This window comes from Chroicocephalus ridibundus, chromosome 10, assembly GCF_963924245.1.
Source record: "Chroicocephalus ridibundus chromosome 10, bChrRid1.1, whole genome shotgun sequence".
Lineage (NCBI taxonomy): Eukaryota > Metazoa > Chordata > Aves > Charadriiformes > Laridae > Chroicocephalus > Chroicocephalus ridibundus.
The window spans coordinates 9,816,920-9,830,128 of NC_086293.1; positions in this window are offsets into that span (position 1 = coordinate 9,816,920).

A 13,209-nucleotide genomic window follows, 5' to 3' on the forward strand; every position below is an offset into this window, starting at 1 on the left:
AGCGGGGTTCGGGGTGTATGACGCACAATGCCAGTAAATGCTTGTTTTGGTAATCTGACGGGTTGTTTTGGTAATCTGATGGGTTGGTTTTGGTAATCTGATGGGTTGTTTCCTGGCGTTGTGCTTTCCCATTCCGTCGCCCTGCTCGGGAGCGATGCCCTGTCCTCCTCCAGCGCTGCCCGCCGCAGTGGTGCTCCGCACAGCTTGAGCGCGTGCGATTCTTGGTCTGCTTGGAGGCGGTGGACGTTCTGATCACCCCGATACCCGCCTCCCGTGGGGGTGTCAGACCCGGAGCAGATGCGATGGCGTGTCTGCTGGCATGGCTCGGTGGTGGGCTGGGCGCTCCGCAGCGAGTCGCTGATGGAGCCTGCAGGGTTGTAAGAGCTAGCGATCAAAATCTAACACTGCTCTAGTGCTTCGTGACTCTGTAAATACCGACGATTATAAAAAATACATATGGGAAGGGAAGCAAGAGGGGAAGCCGCCTGTGTATCGCAGCAGTAATGTCGGAAAACACCAGCACCTTTGCCGTTTCGTTTCTCGAGGTGCTCGCCTTCCACTCTCTCCCCGTAATCGGAAGAGGATGACCCCGGAGACCCAGGGCTGTGGACACGGATGTGGCACAGGGTGGGTCAAGATGAAAGTGCTTCCTTTGTACTATGAATTATAAAATGTCCTTCTCTGTTCATTTGAATTAGCATGCTTCAGACTGCCTGCTACATTGCTTGCTGTCAGAGAGCGAGCCCCATTCGGACTGCTAGAGGTAGCCTTGAGTAAGTCACAGGTAATACTGTAGTTCAATTAAGTTCACTGTGTTCCCCCTCCCCACCGCTGCTGGAGATGCCCTCCTCTGGGGGGACAGTGTGACACCTGCATCTCATAATTAAAAACCACACAGCACTTTTCACACCATGTTAAAGATGTTAATTGGGGTGTTCTGGCCAAAGCCCAGCTGGCTGCTGGAAGCCCTGGCGGCTTCAGCGTTCCCAGAGAGGGTTGCCCTGCCTCCTTTTTATTTTTTCCTAAAACACTGTGGAGTTTTCAGAGCGGCTTTGTCCCATAAAGCACCTCTACAAAGTGGCGATTAACGAAAACAGCAGGTATGGCTGTGTTTGCCACCCGTCCGCTCCGCTTGCCGTGGCGAGTCCGGTGCGTGCAGCTCTTCCTCGGCGAGCAGCTTGCGTGGCCGCTCGCTCCCAGAGCAACCCGAAACACCTCCCGGAGGGGGGCTGCCTCCGCGGGACCCAGTGGGCAGATCTGCCCGCATTTAGCACAGCTGCTCTTCACTGTGTTTTGCTTCGTTAAGGCAGTTGTAATTCATTTAGGACGCCATGAAATTAAATTGATGGACATAAACCAGCAGAAAATGTAAGTAATGTAGCAATGGCTCAAATGCAATAGAAGTAAATATTTAGATAGGCTTCTTATGAGTTATAAACAGAACTGATGTGGTGCCCTCCACCGCAATCTATAATTGGCTTTGATAGCAATATTAATATTCAATATATTCAAGTCATAATTATTTTATCTTTCTTACCGATGTGTTTATCTTCCCACTGCTGCATCTTTATCTAAATCTGTCCCTTTTCTGGGGCGTCTTCCTGGGCTCGCGCCGAAGCCCCCGCCTGGCGTCGCCGTTTCGGTTGTGTGTGCCCAGAGCTGGCTACGACTTCTCTAACACGCGTTTTCCTTCGCACGCCTTGCTCCCCAGTGGAGCCGCGCAGACGTGGCGGCAGCCCCGCCGTAGAGCCAGCAGGAGAGGTGCTGCGTCCCCGGCGAGGGTGACCCCTGCCCCTCATGCGTCACCCGCCCGCGGGGACACCGGGGTCCCCCCAGGAACCTGCCCTTATTCCCGGGCAGCGAGGAACCCCTGGGGAAGAGCAAGGGCTGCGTCTCAGCGGGGGCCTGCTCCGTGCTCCGTCACTCCCCTGATGACAAACGCCCACAAATTACACAAACAGAAGAAATTATTTTCTGTTATGCTAATTTTGGCCTGGCCACCTGCACGTTAACCAGTGTCGCATTTAATTGCAGAGAGATGGATTGCAGCAGGTTACACAAAGTGGATTTGTTTTACTTTTGCACTCTTCTCCCGTTCTAACACCTTATGTCCGTTTTGCTGGTGTGTACGTCAAATGTTAATCAAGTATTTAAGGAAAGGCCTGAATGAAAGTTAAATTAGATTTCATTCACTTCCTGGCCTGATTCTAAGGAAACCCAAAAGCCGTGGGGTGGAAAGTGCAATGTAATGGCAAAGTCATCTTTTTTTTTTTTAAATATTATTTGCTATATATATCACTTTATGCTTACATTTGTTACATCCAGTTGAAGGTTAATTACCCCTGACTTCTAGATAACAAAAATCTCTGAAACCCTGTAGGACTTTGTTAGGGCTGATTATTTTTATTTTTAAATGCACTTTTTGGTATTGTAATGTTTCCATCGGTGTGAATATCTCCTGCTTCTCCTCCCAGTGTTTGCACAGCTGTAAAACAACTCCTCTTATGCTTCACATGGGCAGATGTAGAAAAAAGTAATACTCGGTGCGCAGTCTATACTTCTATTTTTCATTTAGGTTTGTATTCCCAAAGCAATTCTATTCTTCTGCGATTTAATGTTATTGCATTGCTTTGAAGATCTGTTAGCCGGTTTTGTTTTAATAAATTTTAATTAATTCTACCTCCTCTTTTAGGCCTGTCCTCAGGAGCTAATCTCTCTATGCTTAATGCATGCTAAAATGAGGTGTTTACACTAATATGCAGAGCGCGTAGTAACCACAGGTCACATCACGCTTACTAAAATACCTTGCTACGCTTAGAATGAAATGGCTCGTTTTTCCATGGGTTTATCCTGGTAATACTTCTGTATGGAAAAACAAACGTGCAAGCAAACTAAACCTTCTGGCACGCTTAGTTTTTTGGGATGCAGTGTCTAGCCGGTGGGGAAGGCTCCCAGGGGGACCTGGCGGGGCAGCGGTCCATGGCGGTGGTCCATGGCAGTGGTCTGTGGTGGTAGTCCATGGTGGTGGTCCATGGTGGTGGTCCACAGCACCATCACACCTGCTTCCCTCTGTTCCACAGCTTTCAGATGGAAAACAAGCGCACAGCAGCTGTCAGCCCCCCAGCGCCAGCTTGGCCTGCCCCAGTGGCTGCAGCTGGGCCGATGTCGCTGGGATTTGTCTGGTGAAACAACAGAAAACTGTCCCCTTTTGCAGGCTGGCTCTCTCTGCCCCATCCCCTGTGCAGCAGAACGGGGCAGTTGCTGCTGGGCTGGGTGCTGCTCTCGAATGGCAGCTTTTCTGCACTTCTCTTAGAGCATATTCCCCTCCCCAGGGGATAACGTACTTTTATCACCCTTGGTAAAAGTGTCAATATTTCCCTCGCCCCACAAAAAGTAGAACAACAGCAAAAGCCTTCCTAATTTTCCGTGCACGTGTTTAAGGCACACGTGACACCGATGTGACAGGGCCTGGCACACGTGCATGCTTGCCTCCAAACCTGCGTAGCACTCCCCTCGGCTACCGCGCCTGCTGATCGGGGCCCTTCCACTTGGGTTGAAATCTCAACCAGTTGTAGAGTAACTGGGGTGGGGGGAGAATGGGCAAAGTGGTGAGGATGGAGATGTGATTTATAAAAAAAAAAAAAAAAAAAAAAAAAAAAAAAAAATTCGAACTTAAATCCCATGCCTCAAAGTATTGGCAATATCAAGGGGGGTGGTTGCAAAACAAGTTTCAAGTATTTCATTTGTACAGGAGATATACAGGTTCTTAAAGACAGTCACAGTCTGATAAAATCTGATAGTTCATTTGCAGTTGGCATTGAACATTAACAACATCTAATATATCTAAGATTCATAGCGATATAAAGGGAGGAATATTAACAGAAAATGTGGTAATTCTACCACTTTACCTTAGCGTTTCATTTAACCTTTTGGATCAGTCCGTAAGTGGCATAAGAGCCCGTGCCAGCGGTGCCCGTGCCTGGCAGGGTGGCTGGAGGGCTCCTGTGCTGCCCGGGGAGGTGACCAACGGAGCAGCATCCCCAAGGCCCACAAGGGACCCGGTGTGCCAGGTGCCACCTCCCCTCCGCAGCCCGTTAATTAACTATCAGGGTGACGGTGTCCCACCCAATGGATGCGGGAGGGAGGAAAATTGAACAGCAATAAAGGCCGGCAGCGTCTGGCCCAGGTTCCTTCTTCCTCATAAATGGCTTTTCCCCAGGGGATGGGGTATGAGCTCAGTGGTGACAGGGATCTCGCCACACATGAATGAGACACCAAATGATAGAACTGAAAAATCAGTCATCAGAGAGAATATTATTTTTTTAGTGGATTGAAGAGAAGTTTCAGCTATTTTAAAAAAATTTCAGGACTCTTGGAGAAAAAGGAGACTAATTTCCAGGGCACTGCTCAAAATGGAGCGTCTCTCTTCTTCTCAGCCTGCAAAGAGAAGGAAGCATTAAATGGATTACTTGTATAATTACTTATTTATTATTTATTTGTCCTACAGAATGAAAAATCTGCCAGTGGTTCCGTTCCTACTGGAGGTTTCTCTCTTTGGCTAAGGCACAACTTGCAATCACCAAATTGAAACAGCCCTTGAGTAGGCAGGGGCTGCTCACTCCTTACCAAAATTTTTCCTGTGTGTTGATTTGTGTAGGGTGAGCCTGTACACGGAGCTGAGGATTTCGGTTGTGTGCTTCTGTCCTCCCCAGTGTGACCATCCAGTGCCACTTCTGAAACCGTGGGGGGATCCCGCGTGTGAGATCCCGGCTGGTTCTGAAGGTGCGGAGGCAGCAGGTGGATGGTCAGATTCCAGGTGGAAGAGGTGAACACAGAACAGTCCTTTAGCTGTTGCTCGGGCGTATTCAAGGAACTTTTCTTCCAATTTAAACCTGAAAAGCCTAACTATCCTTTTAAGTTTTATAGATCTGATTTCTCACCGTTACCATCTCACTGCGTTTAAGTGAGCTGCTGCTGCCAGTGGTGGTGCAGGGGCAGAAGACGATGGCCCTTTGCGCGGCCGCCCCAGCAGTGTCCCAGCACACGCCGTCGTTGCTGGAAGAAGGGGTGTAAAACAGCACACGCCTTGTGCCATGGGATAATTGATTATGGAGTCTAATGAACTTTCTCTGCGGAAAAATCATAAAAGCGTGCTGCATAGATGAGGAGCTATTTAGCCCTTTGCCTCCCTTTCCCTTGGAGGATGGTTCGCATCCTTCCCGGCACCCCAGGATCACATCTCTTTCCTCTCTCCATGGCCATCGCCCATTGCTGGTTCAACCTTCGCTCCCGCTGCGGAGGTCCACAAACAAGAGAACCCTGAGCAGCTTCCCCGCTGTCCCAGAACGAACCTGTGGAGGGGTTCCCATCACAAACCAGCTCTGGATGTTTTGCAAGGGAAATAGTATTAAAACACCCATTCTTTCATTTTAGGGAATGCACACACCAGCGCTGCACCTCTGCGATACTTGGTCCCTTTGGCTTTCAGTCAAACTCTTAAGATCGAGGAGGTCTTCGTTTTAAAGTGGGCCATTTGTCCAGGGTTGCGGTATTGATTGCTGCCCCGTAGATACGTGTGAGGAATTTCTTTGGGTTTGCGAATCGACTGCATGTAACTGGACTGCATTTATGAATCCCCCTTCTGCCAGAGAATGCCTACCTGAATTGCTTTTTTTCTTTGCCCTTTTTTTTTTCCTTCTACTTCTGTCAAATTGTAAGTAAAGGTCATCGTTATTTTGAGTTCTGTTGGTGTTTCAGGCAAAAGACAAAGTATTGGGTCAGGCTTGACCTGTTGATTGGTGACCCGAATTTGGGCTGATTGTATCATGGCTGTTTGAGTCGTGGCATCTACTTCTCCCTTATTCCTAGAGATGCTTTAACTTCTAGAGATGAATTAGAGAATTCCTAGAGATGAATTAACTTCTAATAAAATCTTTCATCGGAATGCGGATGTGTGAACCCACAGAAAGGAGATGGTTTGCCCCCCGGGTTCCCCGTAGTGTTTGTACCTACCACAGGGTGCACTCTCCCTTATGTAATCTTAATGAGGAGCAAAAAGCCCCAAAGCAGAGGCCAATGTTTAGACCAGGTTAACTTGCTCTTTTCTTTCTATACTTGTTAATTATTGTGGATCCATACCTGTTGGCTTACCTGATAACTTCTGGTGGAATGAGTGTTGTTCTTTGGGTTTCCTCATTATTCAATTGAAAGTGAAAGGTGGGGACAATGTGAGAGTGTTCATTTGCACGTTTTTATTTACTTTTGAGGCCAGGCAATGATGGTACTCCCTGCCACAAGGCACATAACAGAGGATGCCTGTGTGGCTGAATGTCCTTCATCTAATAGATCTACTACATCGTGTAAGGGCGTCAATCAGTATGGCACCAAAATCCCAGTTACAAGTTAAGCCATAACCAGCCTCAAAAATGGGCCAAACATGGACAAGAAGATGACACGGGACATGGGTAATGCTGTGCCTGGCTCACCCTGAACGCGCTTTCCTGTCTTCTCCTCCCTTACCATAAACGCCTAACAGTAAGTAACTTCAATTTTTATGTCGTTTGCCAAAGTACGCTTTCCAGACTTTATTGGAAAGTAACAGCTTTCCCCTCTCATTACCATGTAAGCAGCCTGAGCAACTCAGCTGGGTCTCTTTGGCAGTGATGAAACCTCCCATTTTTCTTGGGAGACTTTTCTCTCTATTTCAATATTGTCAACTTTGTTTTTTCAGGCAATAACTTGTATGGGAAAACAAACAGAACCGCAGCCGCACACTAAAATGGGAGCAGGGGAACACTATTATCTGGGAAGCAGAAGTTGAAACAGTCTGTTTTTATCTTTTTAGCATGTAAACATATGTTTCAGCCAAGTGGTTGCCAGCCTAACTTATTTTAACCTTTGTGAGAAGATGTAGAACTCACTCAGCTAATCAAAATTATCATGGTTATCGGTATGATTTGTCCGCTGTACGGTGGAGTTGGCTGGATTCAAATAGAACAGGGAGGGAATTTTGGCTGTGATGACATGTACATGGAGGTGAAATCTCAGTACTTCAAACAGGTAAATAATGGCGAAGAACTTCATGACAGCAGAAGAAACGACAAGTGTTGTCCATCTTTCATGAAGCCAAACACCAATTCTGTTCAGTTCTTAAATAAGCAATATCCCTTATATATCAGCATTCTTAAATAAGCAATATCCCTCTATAATCAGTGTTCCCATCTAATTTCATGCTACAACGGTCTTGTGAATGGCTTGTGATGGGGGCCCGTGAATGTCTCATGGTTTTCTTGCCTTCCCACGACATTTAGGTGCGAGACCCTCCCCTTGGGTAGTGCAGCCCCAGCCCCGGAGGATGCCGAGCCCCCCGGCCCCGCTCAGCCTGTGCCGTGGAAGGCGCAGGCACCTCCAAGGGTTTATAGATGGCACCACCGGAGTTTGCCGGAGCGCAGCGTGCCGAGCCTGCACAGACAAGCCCAGCCAGCGAGGAAGCCTGAGCGCGCAGCAGAGGTGTTAGATGGGTTTATCCAAAAGCGGTAAAGATCCTTCCTCTGTTTAATTACAGAGCCAATGTCCTGGTTTGAGCGACACGGGACTAATTTATCTTCCAATGCTTGGGAAAACTGCACTTTTAGAAGACTCTAGTGTCTGAATTTGTGACAATATTTACTTTATAGCCAGCTTTGGTGTGTGGGTTTCAAGATGTCAGTGTTTTCAAGCTCACCAGGTGCAGGGACGAGGAGGAGCAAGACCCAGGCACTTGACCCAAGCTGCCAACAGGGTTATTTCATGCCATGAATGTCACATTCAATAGAAATTAGTCTTATTCTATTAAATGTGTTTATATTTCAGCCTTTGGGTTTCCTTGTTTTTTTCCCCAGTTCCCTTCCCGTGTGGGGAGAGGTCAATGGGCGATAGAACAGTTGCCTAAACGACAATAAATTGTTGTGGGTTTCTCAAACCATTAAGAGCCATCAAGGCAGGAGTGATGGAAACAGCTTCTGCCTTTGGGAGGTGTTTGATGGGAAGAAGAGATGCTGTGGTAGGAGCTATTTCATGTAACCTGTGCAGGGGCTGCAAGAACCGCTGGTGGGAGGCTGAACCAGAGGCGTGCGCAGGCTTAAGAGGGCAGGAGACTAATCATTGGGAAAAAAATATCAATCAAAAAGTGTGAATTTCTGTGTTCTCTAGTCAAGGTCATAAGCTCTTCTGCCACATCTTTTTTGCCCAGCTTCAAGTTAGTGAGTTAAACAGAGATAACAGGGTCAAATTTTGTATCTCGTTACACAAATGGCCAGCAAGCAGATTAATTAGAAAATCAGATGATCTGTCCTTGAAAATTTTTCACGTATCACTTTTTTTTTTTAGGATGAATAGATTGATCTGTCTCCGTGCTTTGGCTCCAGCCTGAATGGAAAGACTTGCTGGTTTGGGGTGATTTGTGTAATATAACCTTTGCTTTGAAATGTGGCAAATTGGTGTGAAGAAAACAGTCTCTTGGGTTGTCCCTGCCTTTAAGAAAAACTAGCCAGGCTACAGGTGCCACCTGGGGGGTAATGGCGAAGAGATGGCAAGAGTGGTGGGTTCCTTCTTCTTTTTATTTCGGCAACTTTTGTTCACACCTTGACATACTCATTCCTTGTGTTTCAGGAAACAGCAATTTTGCATAAACATTTCTCTCTTCTTACCAGGACTCAAAGCTGCTTTTTCTTCTTTGTCAGTGTTTTATATCACCTGAAAGTCCTGTCCTTTCGGTGACGGGGGGCACCAGCCTGAGGGCCGGGATGCGGGGCCAGCTGTGCCATAGGGATGGATGTGGTTGCCCGCAGGGGAGATGGAGAGCATCCTCCCGCCCTCCTCATCCTCATCACAGAGCACAGCTCGTCTCCCACAGACGGAACGGAACGTCTGCTCACTTGCTGGGGGGAAAAAACCTAAAACCACTCTATCTGCTAAAAACTGCCATAACAATAGCGTTACAACTATTTTGACAGTGATTTGCAAGAGAGGATAATATTTGAGAATATGAGTCAGATTTCCCAACACCCTGAATATATTTTTTCCACAAAATTCTATCTGGTTTGATAACAGGTGATTATTTTCTTAGCAGGTATCTTTGCTCCAGGAATAATTTTTTTTTTTTTTTAAATGTATGTACTGAAAATATCTCTTTCCCACAGTACAGCAGTAAGAGTACTTTGAAGCAAGGGCAGAAAATAAATGCACGAGCAGATCTGGACGTACACTTAAGAGATGGATGAGAAAAAGAAGAGGCAGCCCAGATTTATTATTGGATGACTCCATTTTTATCTCATGTAATTCTCCTTAATAAAGTTCCACCAGAACAAAATGGGAGTCACACACTGCTGGCTCTGTACACAGCGGCCAGCACGAAGGGTGTCTACGCCAGTGCGTAACTCTGGGCTGGGGCGTGCAGAGGATCCTGACTAATTTGCTAAGGAGGGGAACAGTTCGGCTCCTGGTGAGATGCTGGTGCAGCCCTTGCTTCCTCTGCCCTCCCCAGCCTTTTCTATATTTTTTTTTTCCTCTTCTTTTTTTTCCCCAGTTAAGAATAAACCAAGCATCGTGCCAGCTTGTTGGTTTACCTTGGGTCTTCCCCGCCTCACTTCTGTTGTCACCTGTGCGTGTCACTGGACCACGGTGCTCTCTCTGGGATGGGGCAGGATGCGAAGGAGCAGCATCCCTAACCCCCTGGTGAGCGCTGGCGAGGCTGGGGGCTTTCGGTGCAGCAAGGTCGGTTCTGCAGATATTTGCGCAGGTTACCGATGCTTTGTGTGCGACTTTTTCCTGGGCCCAGCCCCCGTAACAACACACGGGGTCCGTACAGGCACCCAGACCTACCGTGTCTGCTTCTTTTGTCACCAGCTCTAAGAAAAGCCTTTAGCATTTTAATATCGCGTTAAATTCTTAAACCCCAGCAAAAATGGTGCCAGCGAATGTTGGAAGTAATGAAACTGCCACAGGAATTGTGGAGTTATTAAAAAAAGCAGCAGTGGTGAATAAATTTAGCCGTCCTTCAATAAAATGCAAAGTGATGACTAATAAATACAGGGGCTGGGGAAGACGCTGGTGCGGGGTGCCTGGTCCTGCGCCTTCCTTCCCATGGCTGGTGGCACTGGTGGCTTGGATGTCTGTGCTGCCTTGTGCGGGCACAGCTGCCCCCATTCCTGCGTGGGGAGGGCATCCCTGCGCCCCTGGGACCCCCCGGGGACCAGGCCAGGGTTGGCTAGTGCTGAGGGCCTCGGAGGGATGCCCAGCCCCTCTTAACAGGTTACTTTATCGGCACCTCAGCCCTCAATAGCTAAAAAAAAGAGAAATTATTAGCAGCATGGAAACCGTTTAAGTACTTCAGGTAATTAGAAAATATGTTAGCGCTTTCAAATAAGTTAAATTAAATGTGTATTAAATAAGTACCAAAAGAAAAGCAAGTGCCAGGCATTAAGCGAGTTATGAATAAAACATTTTTGCAACGTTACCCAGTAATTTAGAGAACTTTGCTCAGCGCATAGGTGGGAAGTGGTTTCAACTGAACAAGCCTTTAATTGTCTTCCCAAAGCAGGGGATGGGTGGCCCTGAGCGGGTTTGGGGGGGGGCAGTTACCTGTCCCCAGGGGAACCCAGCCATCGCTGATGGAGCGGGTGGGCTTCCCTGAGGAAAAAGCTCGTGTTGGCCATGGCCACGATGCCCAAAGCTGGAGGGGACAGGCAGGGACAGGCAGGGCTGGGGCTGCCCATGCCCCCGCCACAGGCTGCTGGTCCCTGAGAGCACCCGGGGGGCTGTGGCTGAACCAGGACGTCTGCCCGGCCCCCTGTGATGGGGCACCCCGGAGGTGGGTACCATCCCCGGGATGGCAACAGGGATGCAGGGCAAGACAAAACCTAGGGGTAATCACAGCCGGAGCCCCTGGTTTTCAAACATACTCTTGCAAAACAGTTCAAGTATTTTAATGTTATTATAAATATTTAAATGTGTTAAATGAAAGCGTGTGTGGGTGTTGGTTCATTGAGCGTCTTTGAAATGAAAATAATGAAACAAATGACCTCTGCTAAATAAAATAGCGGCCCCAAAAGCTTTGCAGTGCACAGTTCAGCTGTGGGGCCTTTTGATAGTTACCGCTAAACGAAGGAGCGAGCGCCGGGGTCAGGGCTAATCCTCGGGAACACAGAACCCTCCGAGTTTGAAAGTGCATTTGATTGCTTCAAAGGCAGCTCTTGAAATAAAAAAAAATGAGCCCTCCTCCACCCCCTCCCCTGTCTTTAAATGTGTTTTTCAGACTCGCTGCCGGAGTTGCTGCCCCCAGCAGCTCTGCTCCAGCCTGGGGGAGACACGGGGGGTGCTCAGGCCTGGAGGGAGGGATGGAGGGATGGAGGGAGAGATGCCCTGCTGTCCTGCAGCCCCTTCAAACCCAAAGTGGTGGGACAAATCCTGAGGTTTTCACCGTTTCTAGTAATTTCTTGGGCAAAATCACTAATACCACCTGCTCCTGTAATGCACACTGTGATCTGAATTTGTGTCACCGTAGCCTGAGGTGCGTCCCGGTGGCCCCAGGCCCTGGGGTCCCCTTTCCGCTGCACCGGGGCCGGCACCCCCTCACTGCCACCCCGACAGAGGTGGGTGTCAGGGGACACGAGGAGCTGTGTTAAGGGCCCTGGCTGTGCTGGCTCAGGTGGGTTTTCCCTCTGATTGTGGAGCCCGTGTCGGTTCATGCTTGCTTCATCTCAGCTGTCTGCCCCTAATGCAATTACATTCGATATGTAACTTGTACCATTTTAAAATTACCTCTATGTCCTCCCCAGACTTAACTAACCCGTAATGAATCATAATTTTATTGTACTTTGGGCCATAAAAGTGTATTGTATCTTGCCATGAAATATCTTTATAAGCCTCAGCAGCTGTTTCCTAGCCCCTTTTTGCTTTATTTTATTTCATTTCAGCAGCAATCCGTACAGAACGGGCACAGCGAGGAGGCAGCACAAAGCTGTATTATCTTTCACCGGTAAATATTTCTTAACTAATAATTTGATTCCTCCTAGAATTGTAAAGCAATAACAAAAATTAAAACAACAGCCTGATTAATTAGAGGATAAATGGCAGCACGCCCCAGTGCCGAGCCGTGGGCAGAGGAGAGGAGGCGAGGGCTGCTGGCAGCCTGCACCAAACAGGGCGGCTCGGTCAATACAGGTGCTGCAGCCCGTTCTTTTTTCTTTAAATGTACCTTAAAACTCTTCTTAAGACTTTCCCTTCTCCTAACTTGCTGCAGAGTGTATCTCCTCTGTCCCTCATTTAAAGCGATCTTCCCAAACTCAAATTTCTAGATTTATATGTAAATGCACTGTAGATCAATTAAAAGATTAACTCAACTTTTATGTGGGAATATAGAAGGAATCAGCTCAATAAAATGTAATTCTTGTATCACAATCTTTGTATACAGTGATCAGAAAGTAATTAATCAGATTATTTTTTTTATCCCCCCCAATAATAATTTTCCACTTTGTGGTCATTTGTTTCTCTATAATTTGTAGCTATAAAATATTTTTATATCAGAAAAGATAAGCTCTGTGTAGGGGATCTGTTTCGATCAAAGAGACTTGTGAATCCTGCTAGGAAATACAACCCAGGGTTACCCTTGTGTGAAAAATACTGTCGTCAACGCAATGATTTCTTCTGTGTTTCCCAGAAAAACCCTGCTTTGGGAAGGCAGCAGGTTTGTCGGGCCAAAGAGAGCGGCAGAGGCTGGCAGAGATGGGGAGGCGGTGGGATGCTGGGCAGCAGGGGAACGCGCCGTGGGTCTGGTGAGAGGGCAGGGGCTGCAGACACACGGGTAATAGCAATGAATAGCGATGGTTGTTTGTCCAGGCAGCGTGGAGCCTGTCCTGCGGGGCTGGGACCCTCTGCCGATCCCCAAACCTGCCCCCCATGGCATCGGTGCCTGCGGAGGTCCTGGGAGCCCGTCCGCGGGACAGGTGGGACCCGGGGCTGAGCCGGCGTCCCCGCCATGGGATGGGTGCGATGGGTTTAAAACACACTGACCCGTCAGTGTGGGGAGGGTGCTTAGCAGAAGATAACGGTGGTCAACGTTGATACAGTAAACTGCAAACTGCGACCCACTGTGTATCTTACCATAAACCAACTTTTGATTCCGTATCTTATCATAATTCCCCTATATGATAGGCTCTGAACGGGGGGACA